At 43.3% G+C, this 26,457-nt stretch overlaps 1 protein-coding gene across 1 annotated transcript in view; it reads right to left on the minus strand.

Annotated features, from left to right (window-relative positions):
- LOC146811664 (serine protease 33-like) overlaps window positions 1-26,457 on the minus strand; it is a 254,445-nt gene that overhangs the window by 142,235 nt on the left and 85,753 nt on the right. The gene's annotated exons all lie outside the window — the stretch shown is intronic.

Consider the following 26,457-nt stretch of genomic DNA (forward strand, 5'->3'; position numbering starts at 1 on the left):
AACTGCGATTCGCAGCCCTTCCGACTGAGATCAGAATCGACCCCTTTGTGTGGAGTAGACACGTCTCGGACTACAGATTCTGCAGCTTTGTAAACGGATCCTTACACAGTATATCTAGATGCTGTAATTCTAGCAATCCTAAACAGGATATATCTTTACCTCAACTTCTTTTCTGCAATTGTGCTTCTTAGAGACTTTGGGGCTTATTTACAAGCCCACTGCGCCGCCGGTGCATCACTTTTAATATGGAAAAAGTTACATATCGGCGGCGCAAGGGGCTTGTGAATAAGCCCCTTGATGTTGATTGCTCAAATTCTGCAGGGACCACAGAAACTCTTCTCCCAGCATGAACTAATGACTAAAGACTAAGGGCAGAAAATGTATAGGTCCCGCTCATTTCCTTCCCTCTCTACAGTGCAAAGGAGATTCCTTTTCCACATTGCCCCTCCCTTCTTGATAAGACCCATGGACTCAGGATACTAGTAGCTAAACTTCAATGCATAATCTCTGGACCCTTGCTTCATAGAAAACTTGATTTTTATGTGTAACATGCCAACATATTTTATAACTCCTCCCATTTATCATAATGATATATTTACAAAATATTGCATTTTTGTTTTAAGCAGCTGATGCATCATGTGCCATCATTCCACTGTTTCACACCCCATGTGTGATCGTGCATTCTACATCAACGCTTTTCTTGAATGACAAATATGTTTTTTTTAATTTCTTTGATTTATTTGCCACATTTCACACAGGTTCTAATTTTCCACTATTTAATAATCGTCCACAATATTATATGCACAGGTATATATTTTTTTCCTTGATTAAGGGGACCACTGTTGTCTCAGGATAATTGTTGGAAATTGCACTTTCTATGGTGCTATCCCACAACTTTTTGCTTTTGTCCCTCCTGGATTTCCGCTGATCTATGTGGTAGTCTTGGGACTTTGAGCGCTTTTGACACTGCCATTCAGTGCGAAAGTGCTGTGCTTATCAGATACATACTGGTGATTGGTGTACACATGATTGGCTGATTTGAGTTGACTCTAAGTCCCTTGTCTACGGGTATGAAATATACCTAGAACATGTAACTCAAATGCTCCTCCGTGGGCCTGCAGCACTGGTTGTGCCCTTCAAACGTGTCACAGGTTTGTCCTGGCGGACCTTTGTGTGCAGGTTACTGTTACTTGGCTTGGCATTTAAAAAACTACTTGCCATGGTTCTGCATGTTTCTCGCTACATTGGAGCAGGATGCGTGTCAGGAAGAGGCAGAGCATGGTCACAGGTGCCCTTCATGCACTTGTAGTGAACAGCATTGGATGGTGTGTTCATTTAGAGAGGGCCTGTACATTTTAAAGATGGCCTTTTTAGCTGATCTCATTTTCAAAGGCTATTGTGGATATAACTACTGAGGCTTGACAAGAGGAACCATTGGGGCAGGAGGGACTGCCACTGGATTATTCACAGACCTGTGGTGGCCTGGGGCTTGTCATGCTCCAGGGTGGGACTATAACTTGGTGGATTTTCTCTAGATGTTACTGGCCTGCAGTTAATTGCCAACTGTCATGGCCCGGGTCCCTAAGCACTCTCCAAGGGCCAGTTGGCTGGCCTCCTGTCCACGTGATCCCAGGGACAGAAAGGATCTCTCCATTTCCACAAGATCACAAGGACTGCGTAGGGTGCTGTGGAAACAGGTGGAAGTGATCACCTGACGTATGCCGTAATCACTCTGTGCAGAGTAGTGTGCTTGTAAAGATCACCTGGGGAGCCAGAACGTGAGGAGTTTCAAAAGTGATGCGGATGTTTGCTGAGTCCGAGGGACCTGTGATTGCAACCAGAAACCTGTGCTAGCTTGCACTCCATATTGTGTGGTGTCTGAGGGGTGTTGGAGGACATGTGCTAAGTCTGTGGGTCCCAAGTTGGAAACCTAGACTGTCTCCAGCCTCCAGATCGGGATGACAACAGTGCTTGACATGGTGGCTTAATCCAAGGTTGCTGGCTCCCTCCCCCCAGACCCACACCACAAGGTACTCTGTTGTTGAGGATATTGTGACGGGAGTCAAGGGGTCTTGTTGTGCTTTGTGTGCACCCACTGCTGGCTGCCTGGAGCAACTGCAGCTTGACCACCGCCTGAGAGGAAACATTTCCCTAATTTGGAAGCGTACAAGATTCTGATATCACAGTATTTTGCCTACGGGGAGGATAGTGATCTCACCACCATGAAGGTGCCACTGGGTGCCTGAAAGCCTAATCTGGAAAGACAGAACCAAGAAAACGTTTCCTTCCACTGTAGGTGGTCCCGACAATCTAATCAAAGTGTCACCAGTGGGTACAACGTGAATCCTTGGCTCGTGTAGTTTGAGTGGCTAAGGGTCTGAGTCGAAACCTGTGATTTCTTGACCATTACACTTATACGGGTGTGCAATATTGGGATGTTGTGTTTTCTGCTAATGTGTAAGCAGGAAAGTGGAAACCTCTGAACTGGCTGCATATATGTTTCTGTCGCTTTTATTGTGGAAAGGATTGCTTGGATTGTTAACACCACGGGGAAGTACTCACATGAGTTGTTGTTGCTTATGAAGGTGAGGGGATAACGGGCAAGTGAATACCTATGACCAGTACATATATGTTCATGTTGTTCTGCTGCTAATGAGAAAGTTTGACAGTTGCATATAACCGTAAAGCATATATACAATGTGTATGTTGTTTTGATTTCAATGTGTGTGTAATACAAAGACCCGTGTTTTATACATACGGTGGGGAGTCTTTTTGTAGTGTACGAGGGGGTTGTTGTGCCAAACCTTAGCACTTTGACCCTGAAGATAAGCCTGACTGCTCTGTACCAAAATACCCAAGTGAGGGTACAGGTTAACGGACAAGTGTATTATATTCATCCTAACTATGACTGTGTATTATGTCTGGCTTCGATGCATCCCAGCCAGCCAAAAACTGCTGGGTCTAACAATAATCTATTAACCAGGTTCCTTTTGATGACTATTGGTTAGCTTTTGTCTCTAGCAGTACAAGATGGATGTAGGTCCCCCACATCAATTCCCAATCTCTAATAAATTTAATAAATTTAGATGAAGGCCTTCTTGAATTCATGATTCTCCTGATGAAGAAGGGCAAGTCTAACCCATGCCATCGGGTAAAACAAAGGCCTAAGCAAAGGGGCCAACACTAAGCCATAAACAGGTTTACAGCCCCTAAACATATGCCGCCAGGGGCTGTACATATATGATGTACTTCCAATGTTTACACCCCGGCACACCTTTAAATAGATGCGCCATCAGGGAGAGTGCTCCATATAACTGTGAATGTGCTGCATCCAGGGTAACAGCGAACTCATGCAGCTCTTGGCGCAGCACATTCAATTTAAATATAGAGCGGTTTCTTCAAAGTAAAGGCGGCAAACTGCCTCCAATTTTAATAGGGGAGAGAAATCCCCTTGCAGATGCAGTGAGTGACTGCACCCACCTGCATGAGGGTGTCTGGTGGGGTCCATTGGACCCCCTTTCTTCCCTCCAGAGTACTGCCTTTAGGAGCTGCACTGATAGTGCACCAGGTTTTTGTGTTGCACTTGGGATAACCCAGCTATCTCCAGACTCATTGAGAGAGAGGGATGAAATGCTGACCTGATCAAGAACCCGATTGACGCACACTGGGGCAATGTGCTATGATCTCTAGAAATCAGAGATTCAAACTGATAAAACAAAGTCCTACAACGCACATTCCTGGCACTGAGGAGATTACATAAACATATATGCCAGATACTTCCCATAGGTGTCACTCTGGTACATCAGACTTTCTACATACGTTGTGGTTCTGCCGTGAGATGACTGTTTTGAGTCTATCACAGCACATAACAACATGTTAATGTTTGAGACATGCTTGCTTGGAATTATGACTAGGTCTATAAAACCAAATTATGGCAATTAGGTTTGAAGACTTGGCTTTCCAGATAGATAAGAGATGCATTACTAAACTGCATTAGTCCACTAAAACCCCATGAATATCTCTACAGGAATCCAACATTTTATTTGGCCTGAGAGCACTGTTCCCCATACACAGAGATTTATGTGCATGTTGATGAATTAGACCATTTTACATAGTGCCTAACCAAGATGAACAATTCCCACCCCCTTCTGAAAGGCAACACACATAAACACTTGTATTGCATAAGGCCACACTTTCTATTAATGTATCCTCAACCATAAAGCTAGGAGAAGTTTTTACTCCAACACAATTTGCATGGCACTAAATACCCAATATGAACATTTTCCGATAATTAATGAATTATGCATTGGAAATGGCAGTAAATCAGTGTACCCCCTAGGACTTGCTTAGTGGCGGCTGCAGCACGGACGTGCAGAGGACTCACTTAGCGTACACCCCACTTTCACGTCAAGGGCGTGCCAAAGGCAAGCTCACCCCTCCATGTTTGAACTGCATCCAGCACCAGAAAACCTGCTTTTCCTCCTCTTCACTACTACCCTACCATGCTCCTCTGTGCTCTGAATTGCTCCCACACCACACAACATGAAAATACATTCACATGCACCTCCTGTAATTTCTCGTGCACTCTCCCACACCCTACACAGACTACTCCTCACAAACAGTACACAGCATCCCACTCACTCACATTCACAGAAACTAGCCAACTACTCACTCTCACACTCATGCTGACCAAAAAACACCCACAGAACATGCCACACTTGCATGCATGGTCTTCAACACCAGCTTCCTCATAAAACATGCCACTGAGATATGGAACCTACTGCACAACTGCTCTACTGACCGGCTCTTCCTCACAGAAACATGGCTAAATCCAACCTCTGCACCAGACATTGCTACAGCATTCCCCAATAGCTAAAAGATCTCTCGGCAAGAACATCAGCAAAACCCTGGAGGTGAAGTCACTATCATGTGTAACGATACCATATGCAGCAGCACCTACACTGACACCCCCACCAGGCAAATAGAAAACCTCATGTTCAAGATAAACATCACAGCCACATTTTTCCTAGGCAGAATACTCATATACAGACCACCAGCACCCTGCTCAAACTTTACCCAGAGACATCAGGGACTTTGTCACACCCCTCATCATCAGTGCCAGAACCTTCATCCTCCTCAGAGACCTTAACATTCAACTAGAAGACCACACTGACCCAACTTCTATGGCACCTCTGAAAACCTTGTAAACCATGGCCTCATCCAGCACATTACTGCACCCACTCACACCGTCGGAGAACTATTGGACACGATTTTCTCTTCAATCAGCAACATCACAGTCAACAAGCCAGCATCTATGACCTGGACAGATCACACCCTTTGCAGGTTCAACATACCCATCCCGCACTGCTGGAGCGGGTATTGAAACATGTTGTATAACCCCCCATTCTGCATGTTTACATTAATTTGAATAATTAACTAATAGTAATTTTACTAATTGGTTTGCAGTGAATACTTATCAACCTTACTAATAAATGAATTACACGTGGGATTTGCATTTGCATGGTTCAATTAATATGTAAACTAAATTATGTACGCATACTAATAATAGATAATTAGAATATTGTATGACATATGTTGCTTTTGTGATGTATTTGTGATTTGTGCTTTATTAAGTAAGTATAAATCGCTTTAAGTCTAGCTTTCGCTAGATAAATACTCACACATATGGGTATTAGTGAGGGAATAACATTTTATTAGTCATTTCTATGTATTAATTATGTTTTGTGTTTCCTTTGCTTAAGTTGACCATTTGGGCCTGCCACAAAATGGCTGCCTCCTGTACCTAACGTGACTGACGACGCTCCACGAGGGTTCTGGGTGAAATGCGCCTGCGCAAGAAAGAACAGCAGTGGCCTTCTCCTGACCTCAGGCAGAGTGTACCCACCAAGGCAGCACTGGGAGCAGTGCCAAGCTGAGATGAACAATGAACTGTCTTTAAACCGGAACTGACAATTGGAATGATCTAACCTAAGAAAAAATGTGAGAACTTCACCGTCTGACCCCAGATCCACCAATGTGGACTGTCTAAAATTGATATTTGTTACAATCCTATGTTGATTTTCCTATAAAATCGATAGAATAGTGAGGGTAGAGAGCGTTTTTTGATTTCCTGACATTATGCTGACGGAGAGGACAGTGACACTGCAGGACAGCTGTTTCCCTGAATCTTTGACGGACTGAATTGATGCCCAATTTCCTGATGAACTGAACCAATTAGATGGGCATTGATTGACGGGTACGCTCCTATGGTCTCTATCCCATCTGTGGGACTGTAGCAGGCTGCGAGACAACCTGATTGACTTAGAGGACGACATTTAGCCAGAATAGGTAAATATGGTAATTTGTGATTTGAATAATATTTCCTTCCAGATCGTATTAATTTAGATAAAGATTAATTGTTATTGATCATAAATGAGTTGCGTTGTTTATTTATGAGAAATGTTCAAATTTTAAGGTAATAAGGATATTAGTTGTTGCCAAACCGCAACTAACACAGATCCGTAGAGACACATGGAAGGGATATTTAGAAGGTCTGGTATAAGATGTGTTAAAATATAGTTATGCAGATTTATGGTTTCTTTAGGTTATAAGGCATTCCTTCCATGTCAGCGTTTGGAATAATCATCTCCCGAGACAAACAGACCAGTGAAGTGTGAATGTTGGTGTTATGGGCCCCACCAGTGAATGTATTGATTGAGTATGGTAGTAAGAGTTGTGGTCTGTGACGAAGGGAGGATTTTGGATTCCATCGCAGCCCTACCACCACTGGAACCTCCAACTGCAGACGGAAAAGTATCACAGAAGAGGAAGGGGCTTCTGCCCTTTCCGCACACTGGCCAGAGCACACCAGGAACTTGCCGAAATAAATCAAACATCTCAACAGCTGCACCACCGCATGTGCTGACACCCTTGCTCCCCTCAAGTGCAACCCAACAGCAAGACCCTGACCACAGGCCAGCTGGTGCACAGAGGAACCCCGGCTGACAAAACGCCACTGCAAGCAACTGGAGCACAAATGGAGAACAAGTCAAGAAATCACAGATAAAGACATCTTTTAATCCCCTCTAAGATGCAACCACCTCAGGTATGAAACAGAAAGTGACACAGTTACTCTTTCAGATAACATCAATGCCTGCACTAACAGCAGCAAGTAGATCTTTGCCATCATCAAAGATTTCACTGCACCTCCTTCCGCCTCAAACAATATCAACCCCACACAAGACCTTTGAAAAAATCTCTCAGAATTCAACTGTAACAAAATCATCTCCATATACAGCAACTTTGACCTTCAACTAGACCTCATGATTGTTGCAACTCAACTTTCCATCACTAGTCAAAGACCGAACCCTGACCTCGCTTCCCACCAGTACCACATTTGAAATAACTGCTTTCAATGATGATCATCCACTCAGGCTCCATTTGACCCTCGCTCCCACCACCCCTTCACCAGAGGACTCCTTCCAATCAGCGAAGCACTAACACATATCGTAAATGCCTCAATCAACTCAGCCACATTCCCAGACACCTTCATGCCCATGCTCAAGCAACCACTTGCTTACCCAGTCAAGATTTCTAACTACGGACCCATCTCCCTCCTACCCTACCCAGCAAAGGTCTTAGAGAAACAAATCAACCAACAGCTCACCAACCACCTCAAAAACCGCCAGCTCCTCAATGCCTTGCAGTCCGGATTCAGGCCCAACCACAGAACACAAACAGTACTCATCACCGCCACAGACGGCATCTGCATGATCCTTGACAGTGGAGATACTGCAGCCCTCGTTCTCCTGTTCCTCCCTGTAGCATTTTACACAGCCTCACCCTCATCCTCATCAGGCACCTGCACAATATTGGCCTTCAAGGACCTGCTGTCCCTGATGTTCTTCTTAACGGATAGAACACCAGATTTCAACTTTGCACCTTACTCCTCGGAAGCCCCCAAACTCATCTGCGGATTGCCTCAATTTGCTAATCTGTTAATAAAACCTTTGCAAATCTACTGCTCTCCGTCAACCTTGTGGGGCAAAATGTTCTTCACAGATAGAGATATGTTATTAAACTGTTGAGGGTGATCCTTAATTCAAGTGAAGGATCCATCCATTTAAGTGCAGCTGAGACTCAAATCAAATCAACTTATGAATGCCTTAGATCACTCAAAACCATTGCATAATAAATACAATGTAACATTCAAATCAAAATACAATAGCACTATCGACCCACTTCAAAAAGACTATCAGACAAAAATAAACATTGTGCTTATACATTGTGCTAAAGTCACAGAGAATGTTACTAGCTCAACTATTCAAGTGTTAATTTCCTTGTTACTGACAGTATGTATTTCACAAAGCGGGTAACAACAGGAGAAAAGGGTTTATTTGAGAGCTTAACTCTAAGAGCAGAAATGAAAGAAGCATAACGTCTCACAAGACAGTGAAACACAATTAGAACATGAAACTCAGCAGGATAGAACCTACTACGGTTCCCGCAGAGTAAGAACCAACCACACAAAACATGTACGCAACCCTTGCCGTCAGCCCTCTTGTCATGAGTCATACAATGGAAAATTTTCAGTGCTGCAACCTTCATAAATATCGCACAGGAGAGCATTCTTCTCCACCAGGGAGAACATGCATATTATGAGAAGCTCATGAATGTTTTTCAATCAGGATAATGGCTTTGAAAACATAGAATGGTAAAATCCTAATAATATTTTGTTCTTGGTTTGGGCCCAAAGATAAGCCTGCATGTTCAGCAAAATATGATTTGTTGGCAGTCTAAGACCTTAGATGAAATCTTGCAATATGCAAACTATTGTTGTGCTGATTTGTAAGCAAAGCAGAAGAAAGTCAAATAGAAATTCATGGTGGCTAAACAAAGTTAGCCCAGAAGGGATTTCATAAAGGTGCGTTTATGGCAAATCCTGGTTCTGGAATTGGTGCTAGAATGCAGGGTGTTGGTAATCAAGGTGGCAGTCAGTTGATACCGAATGAGAATGGTGTCCCACATGATAGAGGAGGAGGAATGCCTGTTGAGCCTAATTGAGGAATGGATATAGCCATGATAAAGAAAACCATGCTGTTTCCTTAATGTAACACGTTGGGCAATTGGAAGCAAGAATGCAGATCGAACCCGAATCAAATTCAGCTTGATGGCCAAATGCCTAAAGTGAATGTTATTCTAGCTCATAATATGCAAATGCCAAAACCTCAAGGCACTAGTATGCCACAAGCCCCATTAATGCAGCATAATCTAAATAATCAGAGATTTATTGTAAGTCCGAACCTCAGAGTTCAACAGAATCCTTTTCAAATTCTGACAGTTTCAAACAGTTCCCAGTCTTTGATCGTTTCCCAGGAAATTCAGGGTCTGATCAATCATAATGACAATGCTTGAGATGGGTGGAAAATTGCATGCTTGGCTCAATGATTGAGGTGGACCAGAGTGGTGCATATGTGGATAGATAGGTGAATGGTCATTTGATGTCCTTTCTCATTGACACCTCCACTACCCATTCAACTATGAGAGCTCTAGAAGTCCCAAACCTACCCCTGTCCTAGTTAAAGTCCCTGTGAAGATAGATCCCCTTGAAGAGGGTCATTAGTTTGTGACTCAAACCCAGTTAATCTATTGGGTAGAGATCTTATGTGTAAACTGAATTGTGTGATTAACTGTACATTGGATGGTGTTGAGCTTCAAACGCACATGGAGATGCAGACTTTAAATTGAGCCCACAAAGCCCAGTCAATCATTAGCAATAAGGTTATCGGGACAATTATTCATAAAACATCATAAAAACAGTAAACTAATGCAATCAAAACCGGCTTAGACAATCTTAACAACTCTGGTTATTTGACAGTATTAAATGGGCAATTCCCACTGTAACATCATAAAGCTGCATCTGGGGCAGAAGTGCCGCTCCATCCAACCTTAGGGAAACTGATATTTAAAAATGAATGGTCTTAGAAACTTAATACGAGGGTTTGATCGATTTCCTTTCTTGAAGTCCCACAAACCAACTGCCTGAGGTTATTGGTCACATGGTCATATTTAAAGCAGTAAGTGGAATGATTTGTGAAATTTCTCTAGGATGAGATGGATACATTGCACATTTGTGTGGGTCTTTGTTTTAGATTGATAAGCTTGTTCAATGTCAGCATATTCATTGTAATTAAAGTCTTTACATTCTTATGACTCAAGAACAAGGCAGTAAAGCAATCCATGGAGTAGAAATGGTATATCTGTATTAGACATCTTAATTTTATTGTGTTGTATGCTGCAATGCTATTGCTCTCTTACTCTATTGATATTGCATTTAGCACTTTTATGATATGAATTTTATTCCCTACTGTTTTTATATATTTGCTTTTATGACATTACATGTTGAAATAAAGCTTATCAAATCGAATTGAATACAAGCAGCCTTGTAAAAAGTGCAATCCAACAAAATATGACATAGAGAGCATTTTACATTAAGAGAGCACACACAGACATCATTTGCATTGCGTACTTTGTTATACCCCAATCTCATTTTCAGAATATCTTTACAAAGCTTAGGATCTAGCAGCAGGGACAGATAGGAAAAAACATGTTCCAGACCAAAAATCAGCAACAAAAACTTTATTGAGTGTTTCTCCAGTAGGTAGGCTACATCCACCGTGTAACCCACTTTCTGGGCCATTTGCTTGATGTTCTTTACTAGGGAAGAAAGACTATGTAAAAATATTGCCCCATGTGGTATACACAGCTTTAATATACCTTATACTTAGCCGAACATCCTCAGGCCACTTGCAATATCTGACAAGGAAGCATAGCTTAGAAATATTTAATATTTCTTCATCCTGGCCTACTCCATTCAGGAACCTCAGCATGCAGGATCTAGTCTTTATATGCCAAGGAACCATGTTTAGTTCTCTCCTTATACCCAGAACCATGGTTCCCCGGGGGAAATCGAGTAAATCATTAGGAACTGCACTTTCCTCCAAATCCCGAACTAAGGCTAAATCAAGAGCAAGGGCCTCTGCCCCATACAGGGCGAGAGGAGGTATTTTCCCTTCCTACTTTTTTATAAGGCAGACCGGAGAAAGACCCCCATACATCTGGTTAACCCACTGTTAGTAACAAAGCTCTAGTTCTTATACTACTTATACGAGCATCCCACTTTTTGTTCCTAGTGAATGTCAGCACCAAATATTTACACCAATCTACCACTTCCACAGGGTTTGAGTTCGAAACCCATGTAAAATTGGTTAGCCTTTTGCCAAACACCATTATCTTTGTTTTCTACAGACTTATTTTCAAGGAGTTAGCTTTACTATCAGTATCAAGAGATTCCAATTTTCGTTGTATCCCCAGTGGACTGTGTTCCAGCAAAATCAGTTTGACTGCATATAACAGGCATGAAATATGCACCTCCCTCACTTTTGGCTAAAATGATTTACATAATTTTAAAACTGAGGGTAAACCAGCTAAAAAAACGGGGATGGGTCAAGATGCACCCCTGCCGGAGGCAATTTTGAAGTGTAATTCTCCTTGATAGACACCCAGTTTTATTGAGCTCTACATAGGGCAGTTGTTGTTATGTAATACCTTGATCATACAGAGTAACTCATATGATATTTTCCAGGAGGTGACCTTCTCTTGGAGTAATCCCCTATGGACAGTATAAAAACTTGTACAGAAATCTATGAAAAAAAGCAGCACAGCCTTTGATTCATTGCCACAGATTTCCTGATAATCACCCATAGGGTATAACAGTGATCAATAATAGAGTCTCCTTCATGGAAACCTCCTTTTTCAATAGGAATGATCGTATTTTCTTTAGCCCATTCCTCCAGATGAGTCAATAAGACTTTTGCAAAGACCTTCTCAGAAATATTAAGGAGAATAATCAATCTGTAGTGTGAGGAAAGTCTGGCATTCCCGTTTTTCAGAATGTGTTTCACTACAAGGCTTTTCTATGATGGAGGATAGATCCCAGTTGTGAATGTGCAACCAAACAGTAGCCATAAACTTTAGCCCACCAACCGCTATTTACCTGAACTAAGACTGCTGGAATATTTTCTTGTCTATCTTCAGGCGGTAAATTATCAGCTCGATCACTTTGGGTGAAAACCAATCGCAGAACTAACCCATGGTAGGGCATGGCTCTGAATTAGCCTTCAATGATGATGAACCATAGAGATCCTCCAAGTATCATACGCAGGTATCCTCAGTAAACATACAAGTACGTTTTCCCTGATGTGCATTAAGTTTATTCACTATTTCCAGAGTCTATTTGTTGGCCTGTTCCAAGTTTTGACATATTAAGACTTTCTCTCTGACTTAAGGGACTCTGTGTAGAAGGAAGTCTGTGATTTTACTGGCAAAGACATTGGTCTGATTAAAATGTTGAATATGTGAGAATAACAAGAAAACCAAAGGCAGAGTATCTCCGACCACACCAGTACAACCTCTCACCAGAGGCGATGGCCGGAACGACTCCTGCATTTGAGTCCATGTTAGAACAAGGCATTCTAAACAATATCTTAGGCAGCCCCTGCAGTACTCGATCATGGGCCTGCAGAAACCAAACCAAAACTGGGTGGACATGCAGGACCTGCATAAGATTAGTAATATTGTTGTCTCATGTTGTCCTGTGGTACCAAATCTGATAGTGATATTGTTCCAAATACTCTGTGATTCTGAGTGGTTCAGAATTATCAACCTGTTTCAAGCATTCTTTTCCAAACTGTTGCACGAGTACAGTCAGTTACTCTTTGAATTCCATTTCCAAAATAAAGTTCTTACAAGGTTCCAAGTTCCTCAAGGGTATACAGAAATCCCTTCAGATTCTTTTTCAGTTTCTGTTTGAAGATTGAAGACCCTGCAGTTGCCATGCAACTCAGTTCTGGTTCAGTACATCAATGTCCTGCTGATTACATTGACAACCCAAGAGGCATGCAGGAAATATACTTTTGACTTGTTGGATCATTTGACAGAGGATGAAATAAAGTGTCCCTGACCAAATTACAGTGCTGTCAGAAAGAAGTCCTATACCTAGAACATCATATTGAGTAAGGAGCAAGAAATAAGTCCTAAGAGAAAATCTCTGCCATATTGCAAATTAACCTTCTCCAAACGCAGTGAGAAGTCAGGATGTTTCTGGGATGGCGTGTTACTGTCGTCAGTGTATTCCCAACTTTTCTCTTGTGGCAAAGCCTCTACAGAATGTTACACACAAAGATGTGTTGGATCCACTACCATGGGACAACAAATATAGGGATGCCTTCAATGAGCTGCAAGAAAATCTCTTAATTTTGTATTGTTTTGCAAGGAAAGGGTGCTCCCTATCAGTACTAACAAAGATACATGGCAATTCCAACTGCCCTATTGCATAGTTCTCAGCCACTCTTTAGCCAGTAGCCACAACATTTCCAGGTTGCCTAAAGGTGGTGGCCAGAGTTGGGGTCAACATTCAGCAATGTGAGGCTATAGTTAAGGTGTATCCTCTTACAGTTATGGTCCCACACTGTTGAAATTCTACTCACCCACATTTGACCCTAACACATGACCAACAGCAGACTCACCAGATATGAGCGAGTTATCCTCGCTTTAGAGAATGAGAACATCACTCTGCGGAGGAGCTCCTATCTCAACCCGGCACATTGTAGCCTTTTGCCTGTTACTCATGATAATAGTGATGAAAGGCTAGAACATGAGTGCATTGATGTGACAGCATTGTGTACCAAGCCTGAGTGCCTTGATGTGACAGCACTGTGTACCAAGCCAAGACCCAAAATTCGAGATATCCCTTTGGAAGACCCTGATTACTTGCTGCTTGCTGATGGCTCCTGATTAAGAGATGAAAGAGAGATTTTGAAAGCAACCAATGTCATTTGCACCTTAGAAGTTGTACTGGAAGCCTCCTGTTTGTTCAATGCAACCTACACACAGTTGACTGAAATTATCACTTCTACTGGAGCTTGCTGTGTCTCTGACAATTTAATAATCATCACCTACATTGATAATTAATATAGGTTTGACATGGACCATACTTTTGGGCAGCTGTTATGGCCTTGTCTGGATCTCTCATCACAGTAGAACACCATGCCATGCATTTGCTTGAAGCTCGAAGTAGCCATGGTGAAGTGCGCAGCACACAAGAGCGGAAGAGCGGAAGTGATTTTGTGACTGCTGGCAATTGGTATGCGGAAGTAGCTAGATACTGTCCACTTGGGTCTTGCACCTTCAATGGAGATTATTTGAACGAGTCAGAAAGCGGCACTTCCATGAACTTTATATTGACTTTACTGATATGTGGTAAGAGGTTAAGAGCTTACCAGAAGAGGCACCAGAATCTGAACTGGAGAGGTGGATCAGAGCACGGTGTACTAAAAATTAGGTTTGGGTTTCAGTAGATGGAAGGCTTAGTTTGTCGATATTATATTGCCCCCGATTTGCCTGACATTTTCATGACACCACCCACATAGACTGAGACATGATGACTTGTCTCTTAAGCACTTATTTTTTTAACCACTGGTTCCATGTTATTGCAGCAAACCTCTGTTACCGATATGCCTCATGTCAACATTTAAATGTAAGGGGGAGAACTGTAGTTATCACAAGCCACATAGGGAGATCAGGTGGTCATTTTAACATTGTGCAACTTAATTTTGTTAAAATTTCCATGTTTAGTGGGCTGCAATATATTCTGGTGCTAGTTTGTCTCTTTTCCCGATGAGTGGAGGAATACCCTATCAGGAGAAATGACAGTCTTACTAAGGCCAATCTATTGCTGAGGGAATTGATCCCCCATTTTGCAATCCCGCTTCCTTTTGACTCAGTGTTTGGTAGTCACTTCAAGAATGAGGTAATTAAACTTTTGTTTACAGCTTTGCAAGTAGATCAGAGGTTTTACTGTAGTTACAGACCTGAGGATTTAGGCATAGTGGAAAATTTAAACAGCACATGGAAATTGCTTCTTGCTGAAATGTGCACACCCATGTCTTAAAATGGTCCGCTACCCTTCTGTTGGTGCTGGTGAGTCCGAGGAGTATCCCAAATTGAAGCATATGATTGCCCTCCCCGTGAAATTCTCATGTGCAGACCAATGAGACTTCTCACAACTGTGCTTGTAAATATTACGGATGATACACTTTTTGACTGGGGGAGCGGAGACCAGCTTGGGCAGAGAGACTGAGGCAGAGACTACAACTCCTGTCATTCCAAGTGCCTGGAAAACACTGTTTCCGGCCCGCTGCGGAGTGTAGCCCGTGAGAAGCCCATGCCTGTGCCTGGGGGAGCGGAGACTAGCTTGGGCAGAGAGACTACAACATAGTGTTTTTTTAATTACAGAATGGCTCGAGGAGCAGGACGGAGAGCGTCCAGGCCGGGGAGGCAGCAGATAACAGGTAAATGGCTTCTTTTACATTTTTTAACACTTTGGGGAGAGGAGGGAAAGTAGCGGAGAGTATTTCAAGAGTTTTTTTTAAAAAAAGTTAATCGTGACTGCATCATAATTTCGTTTTTTTAAAGTTAAGTATTTGCTGTTTCCTAAATTGGAGCTGATTTTGGGATGTCTGGAAGGGTATCGGAATAACAATCCAAATCCTTGGGGCATGGATGTAAAATGCCTCTTTCTTATTTTTTCTCTTTTTAGCACATCTTCTTCTTCTTCTGTCTGAAGGTGTCCTTGCTGCAGGTGTGTGGAGAGCCACTGGAGATGGCAAGCTTGTCATTCATGAAGGCAGGGGTATCAACCGTCTAGCCAAAAGCAGTGGACCACTGTACAGTGTCAATACCACGCATAACATCAAGGAGTGAGGGGATAGGTAGCTGGTTGTGGACTTTTAATGCACTGTGATAACTTTACAGATAATACAGCTGAGCTTGAAGATGGTGCAGGCCAGCAAGGAGGACTTGTGAAGTTCTATCACAGTGTTATGATGTCGTCATATTTCTTCAAGACTAGTTAGGTGTGCTGAAGCATGTAAAATGCCCTTAAGGAGGCCCGTTGGCTTAAAAATCCAAGATGGTTTCCCAGATACCTAGTGCAAGATAGGATGTGTGCAAAAACCATACGAAAGCAAATAAAACAGTTGAAAATAGTTTGACTTCTATTAAATGCATCATTCTAGTCACTGAAAAACACCAGAGACTACCAGAATACAATCATATGTAGGCTCAAAGGGTTTAGAGTCATGTGCCATGAGCCATGGCTACAACACCCCTATCAATGTCCTCTGATGCTTTTAAATGTTCTGATACTAATCATTAGTATACACTTCCATGGTTATAAAGTGCATTTAATTTTGTAAGTTAGCACGATGCAGATTCAGTTAACAGATTTGAGATACATTGACTCTCATTTGATTCCTTCTAATTTTGAACAAAACCTGGAAAGCACACGTTTAAATTCACTTGAATAATGCTAAGAGCCATGCCCACTAAACTGTCTATTTCCTTGGGCCTCACAGTGCTGGACTATGACTGCAAATTCCATGAGAGAGAAGCCAGGCCTCTTGGGCCGTGTCTGGTCAGTATCTTACCATCATGAATAGATTTTTCCATCTAAACCAGACCAAAAAAAAGAAAAAATTTCAACAAACCTTCTATGGATATAACAATATAGATCTGTGCTGCATCAGCTAAGTAAAATCTCTCAAACTGGAAGTGCACAAAATATAAAGGCAAATGATATAAGCAGAGATCTTCAAATTGGGGCTAGGCTCCCCTGGTGGACTTCAATTTAACATAGGGGGCATTAGCCTCAACAGTGACTGAGATTAATTCCAGCAATCCATCCTTCACTTTTTTTTTACACTTTAGTGAGTCACCCTAAGTCGGACGGGTATGCCGAAACGTGGGTCCAGTGAATATTGTGTCACTGGAACCAAGCTATACCTGGCTGATAAGCCTTAACTAGGGTGACACCTCTCCTGGTTTGATTGTGTTTGGCGCCAGAGACTACCTCTCCTGGTAGTTTGGTCTGGACTGTTCCCATTGGAGCAGGATCAAGACTTATTTGATTATGGCTGGGTCCAAACTGAGATAGCATGGTGTCTAAAATAACGATGAAGTGGGATGCCGCCTGAGTGATTATCAGTTGCTGTGATTAATTCAAACATTCCATCCATCACTTTTTGTGTACTATTTTTTGTGGACAGTACAATACATCCATAATCTGGGTGTATTGGGTCCGGAACATCAATGAGCCCTGGTGCACTACTGATAGCTACACCCCTGAGGTCCCCAGTGAGCATCATAGCCTTCCTCCTGCTCTGCTAAGCTCATGGACTGGTGCCGCCTCCGGTCTGTGTTTTACCACAGCTGGCTGCAATGACCAAAAGAGGGTGAGCCTCTTTCAAGCCTCACAGCTCTGGAACATGGCTACAATGCCCATGCAAGAGAGGCCAGTAGAATAACAATGGTGCAATGGGTGCTGGTGCAAAGTAAAAGTGCCCCCTCACTCTTGTCCACTGGTTGCCGAGTAAAATAAAGCCATCATTTAGGAACAATGACCACTTAATACCCCTGGGCCCAGTGCCACTGTACCTGCTGCACTACCGATGGCTATGCCCCAGTTAATATTTCTTAATATGTATTGTTCTAAATCCTGCTTTAGTGATGCCAGACTAATACTAGTCAAAGTAAACACGGGCAGAATATTCATGTTACAAAGGCTTACAGAGATGTTACAGCCGTTTGCATACCTTTGACTGGTATTTTTCTCTTGATTAGGAGGCAAACGTACCAGATGTTTTAACATGAATGTTTGGCCTTTGTTTTCTTCAAGTATTACTCAGCGATCATTAATGCAGCTCTAGAACACATTGAAATGAGTTTTCCCCTCATATTTCTTGTAATTGGTCCAGGGCTACGTTGATAATCCCTGACTAATAATGAAAGCATCTCCCCCTTTTTTGTTTATAATAATTAAAGTAAACAGAGACAGAAAGCTAATGTTCCCAATGATTTGAGACAATTTTATATACAGTTCTATTTAAGTGTTCATTGTGTGGGCCTTTGTAAACAAAATGCCCCATTCTTTCCACAGAAAGATAACAAACCGATGTGTTAACTGTCTACTTCCCTTGCAACTGGTGTTTTTTAATGTTACCCTTTCCTATTAAGAGGTTGGGTTGCCACCTTTCCAAGAGAAAAAATACCAGCCCTTTGATTATGTTTTAGCATTACTCAAAGGCCTAGATGTGAACAGGACTTCATAATAAAAAAACTGTAATCATCTGTAACATGATTCTTCTGTCTTTCTGTACTTTAATTATTCAGGTAAAAATAATTTTGGTATGGCCCATTCTGTGCCCATCAGCACCAGAAAGAGGCATGGCAGGGCTTCCCCCCAGCTCCTTAAGTCATCAACTTTCCACCCTTCATTTCTGGGACTTGTTTGCTTTGCATCCAAAAGAGGGAAGGCTGTAAGGTTTGTATGCAGGATGCTCAATTCTGTGCTGGTCTGAGCCACACTGACTGCTACGTCAGCCTCTCCTTCGTCAGGCTCATCATTTAAGTTCAGACCTCATTTCTTATGACAAGTTTCATGTGAGGAGTGTCTACGGGGAAGGCCTAGACATAAAACTGCTTCGCGTTGTCATTGCCAGAGTGCAGAGGAAGACTTGGGTAGCTTACTGTCACTGTCATTGATGTGTGACATGGAAGACAAGGATTGTATTCCCCCACAGTTGTGACTGCTTGTAGATTACTCTTCTGGAGTGAGAGACTAAGGGGGATATGTACAAGTGAAGTGGCAGAGTGAGGCGTTAGCCGCCAAGGCTAAAGGCCTCAATACGCCACTTCTGAAACGTAAGGCTGCGCCATATTTACGAGGAAATGATGCAGCCTTGCATTTCCCCCTGCGCTGGCAGCGTCGAGGCAGGCACCCTTCCACCATGGTGCAAGGGTGTCTGCTTGCAGGGGAGGATTGTTTATGTGTAAGAAGGTGTCCCTTCCTATACATAAACAATCCTAAAATGCAATTTTGTCACTTTTCTGTGTGATGCTTCATGCAGCACACATGAAAGTAACAAAATAACAAAATGTAATTTCTTTTTCCAGATTGTTTATGTACAGGAAGGGGGACCTTCCTGTACATAAACAATCCATGGCAGTTTACTTTTTTCATGTGTGCTGCACAAGGCAGCACACATGAAAAAAGCAAAAAAACGAGGAGAAATAATGCTTTTCTCCTAGTTTCGGCTTTTCCTGGTCTTAATTTTGGCGCTGCCTCCTATGTATGCTGCCCTTGTACATGGGGGCAGTGTCAAAATCAATGGGTGTTGCGGTGGAACCCCCAATGCAACACCCACTGCCCACCTCTTTTATGCTAAGCATAGCGTAAAAGGGGGCCTTATTTAGAAGGCAGCGTTAAGCCACGTTAAGTAAGGCAATGCCCCTATCGCCACCACAATGTCGGAAGAAGTGACGCTGTGTTTGCGATAGCGGCTTGTACATATGCCCTAAGTTTGGCGAAGCTACAATACTCTCTTTTTACAGCATCGTGTGGTTGGTTGCTTTTGATTACAAATTTATGATAAATGTGTGACTGGGTGTCTAAGTAGTACTTTAATCTGCTATCCATAGACTAGACAAATAAATGTGTAAAAGGAAGGCTGTGGATGGGGCCTTGAGGGTTTCTAAATCAAAGAAACCTTTAAATTCGGCAGCAGACAATTGTCATAGAAAGAATTGTCAATCTTATGTCTGAATGTGCAGATATTATAACCCCCTTCCCAGAAACAGTAAAAATACTAATCATACTTCAGTTGAGTCCGTAAAACGTATCCCGTGAATGTTTTAAAAAAAACAGTCTTGCGTTCACATTACCTCCCTGGGGGAAAACTCAGAGCTCCCCCACACCGCTAGCACTTGGAAGTCCCCACATGTACAGGTTATGGATGAAATTAAGTGTTGTAATTGCTATTCTGCTATTTTCTTAGAAGTTGCTGCAACAGAGGCCTCATGCAGATAAGTTAGTGCATTTCATTTAAGGATTTTTGCAATGCTGCAGAGTTTGATGGGGTAATTGGGGAGCTGAGAGACCAGTTTAAGGCACTCCTAAAGGTAGTGGGGAATCTTAATGGGTGTAACAGCAGAAACAGTAGGTGTTGAGCTCTCCTAGTCGACCGGGGGAGGTGAAAGTGTTGGGTCCTCTTTGTACTCTACAGCCTCACTGATGCAGCCTCTATTACCCACCTGTATTCTACCCTGTTATGTCCTTTCTGTTCCTTGTAACTGCTCGTGTAACAATGTGGGGCTGGGGGTTTCCAAATTAGTATTCCTGTGGCGGGTCTGGGGTGGGGAATGAGATCATCGGGCCTATGTGTTCCCACTGCTGAGATACCTCCTATGCCTTATTCTAGAGGGATTATTGAAAATGGTTTCTATATTTCCAGACTGGCAGGGAAAATTAGGCCACAATTCACCTTACTCGGATACCTTGGCTGACCCTGGTAATCAGGAAAGATGACGATTTGTTGATCAATAAAGTTACTCACTGGTTTTGAGAGGTCAGGAGGCACTGTTACTCGATTATTAGGAGTGATATAGTGAGTGCATAAAGGATATCTCTCCCAGAAGTATCACATGATCAGGTCAAGGTTTCAGTATTGTGCTGATAATTGCCTTGGATCCACTACATTGTATGTTGCTACCCTGTTGCATTTGCTGCTTAGTCATCAGGAATTACCAATTGGTAGGGGTTTCATGTTGTACAAACTGTATCATTTTATCATTTGATACTGTAACTTGACATTTCATTCATGATTTTATCATTGTATTTTTATCTCAATAGTAGTTCTATGGTCTTTAGTGTTTTATGTGATTTATGTGTGATGTACTTTTTTGACCCCAGGAATCAATAATAAAGTCACTGATGATGGTAGTTGTGCACTGCCCTCCCGTGAATGGTCAATTTTGTGGCGCACGTACCCTTGGCTGCAGTGCACAGAGACATTATAATACCGCATACAGGGGAAACAAATGAGCGGGAACATTGCTTGCAGCGCATAAGCATGGCTGCAAGGCCCAGGGGAGATGGGCCCTCCCAATAGCCTGGAATGCCACACCATGAGGCATATTGTAGGGGCCTCTACTCCCCTAGCCATTGGAACCATAGTCCAGTGTTGCAAGGCCCAGGAGAGGGCACCTAAGACAGGGTAGCCCTCTACTATTGACCTCACAACAAGAGCATAGCCCTGCAAGACCAGGGGAAGTGTGTTCCTTCCAATGGAACACCCCACCATAATCCACAGCTGTGAGCCCTATGGGAGTGTGGTTTCATTCTCTGTCCTCACAGCTTTGATGTCATGCTGCATGGCCCATGGGATGTGCCCCCCCACCTGCCATCGGCTCCAAATCCATGGTCTGGTGCTGCAAGACCTCGGAAGGAGATTGCCCTTTCCTGGCCCTCACAGTCACGGCCCGAGACATCACTGCAAGAGCCAAGTAGGGTGGTCAGTTTTCCATTATCACCTCACAGGACAATGTATGCCTTTGGAGAAAAACTGCACGTGTGGAGACACATTTATTTTGCAGAGACTTTGGAAGATGTTTATTGTTGGATCAGGGGAACCAAGAGTCAAAAAGCAGATTTTTAGGGGTTCATTCTAAATCCCCCCTCTAAATCATGTTATTGTAAGATAACTCAGCTAGAGATTAAGTTAATCGAGTGTGATAACTCTTCATACTATATTTGAGTTCAAATCCCTTTACCACTTCCTGGAGTAAGCCTTGACTGCTCGCAATTGCAAATTTTGAGCGACAAGTTTAGAAAATGAACTCTGGTATTCAAACAAAATGAAACAGTCCTAAGCTTTGAAACATTAGTGCTAATTATCTGTATCTACCAGTAAGTGCCCACTGCCACAGGACCTGGTCCAACTGGTACATTTTAAAAATTGAACTAGGATATTTGACATCTAATCTCAGTTTTAGGATGGAAACAATCACCATGTTCCAAAGCTGAGCAGGGCCGATAACAGAGTGGCGATTCCCTAGGAAGGGCAGCTCCCTTGCCTTGCCAACAAAATAACTGGAACCCCAGTTATGGTCTAGTGGACTATTTGGAAATATGGAACCAGGAGACGTGTTTTTTAATCCTGGCCTCCCATTTGGCCATAATGTGTGCTCGTGGGCAATCACTTTTCTGGATTTATTGCCATGGCCACAGGAATTATGCAATTGTGTGGCTACTGCATTTCTTGAATAGTTATAGATGTGCTGCATTTGACACAAATTCATCATGTGCTGCAAAAACTGCAGGTTTAAAAAAAAACAATTTTTGTTTCTAGCTCAAATGGTTCAAAGTTCCTAATAACCAGGGCCACACTGGCCGTACCAGGCATCAGGTGTTTTCCTGGGAGCCTGGAAGGGTGGGGGACAGTTTTGTAATGGTGGGGGCCGGTTTAGCAGTGGTGCTGGAATATTAGCCCCCAGTAACAAATGCAGCAGGCAAGCATTTCCAGCCTCCAGGGGCCAGGCAGTTCTTCTTCAGGGGCTGGTCTGAGAATATTTCCAGAGCTGCCTTGGGTTTCCAGTCTGGCCCTGCTAGTAACACAATGACGTGTGGTGCTGCGCATCCGAAGATCCTTTGCAAAGCTAGACTGGTTACATTTCTGTTGCTTATTGCTAAATTTTTATGTTAAACCGGTACTAATTAAGTGTAACCAATGCCCAGGCAGTGCTAATAAGTGCACGAATGGCAATATAGTGATGCAATACTACCATAAAATGTCCCGGATCACGCCATATATTATGCCTTTTCTTTGTGCAAGATTTCTCATCCCTGTTGCATAATTTGACCCTCCCCTGCCACATAATTCCCATGGCCTTGCTTATTGCTCTGCTGCTCTCTTTTGGACAAAGTTGGGAGTATTCAATGTAATAACTGCTAGTCACCAAGATGTTTAAAAATGTACTGAATATTTTGGGAGAAAAGGGAGGTGCCCATTCGTCTTTAATAGTCACGTAAATGCAGTACAGAGGTAAATATGTAGCTGTGTACCAAGTAGCAGTGCATAGCAGTTCATGTTGGCAGATGCCATGCTGCAATGGTGGGATTGAAAAATCTATAGCTGAGCAGCGCAAAAACTTGTTAACACAAAGTTACGTTATTCTGCTCCCGGGCCACGCCCAACTCTCCTCTCCCTCTTCTCTCTCTCTGGTTGCTTGCTGTCTGCTTTTCTGTCCCCTCCTTCTATTTGTCTCTCTCTTGAAGTCTCCCCTTGCCCAGATGCAATTAACCTCAGGAGCTGGGGAAAGTGAAGAGGCACGGGGAATGAACCTGGCTGTGCAAAATCAGCTTTCAAGGCTCCAGCCCACCAGGGAAATGTCTGGTGAAATAAAAAGCCTGTCCAGCCCTGGGACCCTTCCTCTACTCTCCTTACTGTTCATTGTGAGACACACTTCTCCTTACTACTCCTAACCCCAAGACCTTCATCAGAATGCATGTATTTATTTATTTTATTGATAAGAGTTTTATATAGCACGAACATGACCCAGCTTTATAAATAGTCAGGAACAAATGGGAGAAGTAGGACACAACACCAACATGAACATGAAGGATACAGGCAGCCACACCTCCGAACTGGTGAAGGAGACTCATATAGCACAAATCTGATAAGTCGATGTACAAGAGCATATATATGCAAAAACATGGGTGTTGTATACAGGAATATGCTCGGGAATGATACCGGATATACCAGCACCAAGCTGGGAGAGGAAGCCCGTACAGAGTCAGTCCGACAAGACTAGGGCGTAGAAAGGAGGCAAAAAAAGGATGATGAGACGAAAAAGAGAGGAGCCTAAAAAGCAGAGCCGAACAGAGTGGATCTTAAAGACATAAACAGTGCTGTCAGAACCCCTTTGAGAGGGCAACAGGACACATAGAAGGAGCAGGGCCCCACCGTGGTGGTTGAGATCATATACTCCTGATGTACCAAGGCCCGACTAACTATGGGTCCTGAGCAACTGGGCAAGTACCCCGTCTGCACTAGACTCTCAGTGGTAGGTGTGGTCAAGCAGTCAAGGGTCTCTCAGGAGGGATGTAGATACAGGTTAATGCACACAACTCATAACTCAAAGTGCAGACAGTACGACCAATTAATGTCTAGTCAGATACTTGTGTTTAAAAGAAAAGTAGCATTTTTATTTCTCATTCTACACATACAAAGTAATACGGCATTCAAGAACAACACAATCCCCCTTGAGGTTGGGGCTCTAGTAGTTATCAGGCACAACCCTGTAACCACTTTCTTTCATGTAATGTGTTCAGGGTTATTCCCCATTCACTGATGGCCGCATCAGGGAATGCAAACTATTAGGCCATACTGAAGTGTTCCCTTTTGACTCTCTAGGTTTTCAGTCAAAATTGTCTGTGGTGTCACAGCACCTTCAGCAGCGAATCCCCAGGGGTCCCTAAGGCCCGGTTTTGGTTTTACCCCTATGGAGGTAAGGCTGTGTTGAGGGGTGCAGTGATCTCCATTGGTGCACCCCAGTCTGGATCCTGTATGGCGAAGTCAGGGTGCTTACAATGGATGCACCAGCACCCAGCGGCGCAGGCTCTTTCTGACGAGAGGCACTACTGGTCAGTTTTCAGTGATCAGAACTGTTCCTACTTGACTGACACCAAAGGTATGTTGCTTTTCCCAAATAAACTGCGGCGGGGTTCTTCTGCTCCCGAGTCAGACTCCAGAGAGGGTGAGACATCCTTAGTGGCATACTATGATCCTCAAGAAAACAGTCAGGAGTAGTTGGCAGGCTTGACCTGCTAGTGACAGCAGTAATTCTCTATTCTGGGCCACGACCCAAACATTTCACTACATTGATACCGGCACTACCCTTTGGAATACAGGCTGTCCACATTGCTCACTATGGGGCAGAAATTCTTCTGTGTGATCGCCCCAAACACAGCAGGCAAAAGTCTCACATCCTGATCAAATGAAGTTCGCAGGTGGCCCCTCATGGGAGACGGGGTCATTGTAGTGCAGAGGTCGGGGCATGGTGCTTCTCACATAATGCACTTCACACGGCTGAGGTCATGGGGGCCCTCTCCTGGCATACAGAGGGAATTGGATTGTTCTTGCACTCAGGCAATGACCCGATCAGTGCACAGCTGCTCTCCTCACACCTACCATAGAGGGGCCTCTCTACATGGCTCCCCACTAGACCTTGTTCCCTTCAATGCTCTCCTCTTCCTCCCAGGAAACACTGGTTATGGCAAGCAGGCGGGGGATGGTGCTCCAGGATCCAGGGCAGGTGATCTTGGTTTCCCTTGTTAGTGTCTGCTCATCTAGCAGGGAGACTACCAGGCTTTGGTACTTCATCACAGGCAGAAGTCTTGCAGAGCTTCCCCTTCTCAAACAGCCCATCTGGCTGCTTGGCAGAGGACACATTTTTGGGGGACTCAACCCCTTTCTTATTGTCCTGTTCCAGACACCAAAAGTGATTTAGGATCTGGGTCTTCTTTTGAAGTGGCCACTTCTACTTTTTATCTTTCCAGGAAGTGGTCTGCCACACCAGGCACCATTCTGAAGCTGATTGTCCACAACTTCATTCATGGATGTAACCAGAGTTTAAACCTGCATTTCAGCCACAGTGATATATGCGTCAAAGGGTTAATCCCAGCCCAACAGCCCTCCTCCTTATGATTCTCTTATCGGACCCATCTCCCTTTCTGAGATGTGTCCAGATCTATTCCCTTTGTGATCTATCACTGAATCAAAGAGAAGTCTTTAAAATGCAAAAGGAGCTTGTTTTCCCCAGTGTGCCTCCTCCGAGCTCTTAGGAATGCAGCAATTCACAAATCTTTCTTGGGGATTCCTCTACTTCTCATGTCTTCAATAGGCGAGCCTGGGCTTCCCAAATTAGAACCTAGGGTCCTCCATACAATACACCATTTCAGTCACACTCACTCAGTTATTCATTTCACACTTTCAGTTCAGCAGTGATGAACAAGTTACCTACCTTCGGTGATGCCATATCTGGAAGAGACAGAATCTACCAGCAGATTCCTAACCTTAGAATTCTCCCCAGGTGACAGTCTGGTTCCATATGTTTTCAGTAGTACATCTGCGTGTCAGTAGAGGGCATTGTGTGACTCTGTAGTGACGTCAACAATCGGATGTGACAGAGTCCATATATAGCCCCTCCTGATGTGCAGACGTCAGTTTCTTCGGTGACTACATTCCGCTCCATAAACGCAGAGCCACTTACAAAAACTGGCCATGGAAACAGTAATATCAAGCAGAATACTGTAGGTAAAAATAAATGAGTTCACAGAAGGGGAGGGTCGATGAGAAATCTGCGGCTAGATCCTGTTTCTACCAGATAAGAATTTACCGAATGTAAGTAACTTGTTCATCTGATAGAGGCAAATAGCAGCACATTTGTTACCTTGGAATTAGATACCAAAGCAAAATCATCCCTGAAGGAGAGACTGTGAAC

The sequence above is a fragment of the Triturus cristatus genome, chromosome 7, assembly GCF_964204655.1.
Source record: "Triturus cristatus chromosome 7, aTriCri1.1, whole genome shotgun sequence".
Classification (NCBI taxonomy): domain Eukaryota; kingdom Metazoa; phylum Chordata; class Amphibia; order Caudata; family Salamandridae; genus Triturus; species Triturus cristatus.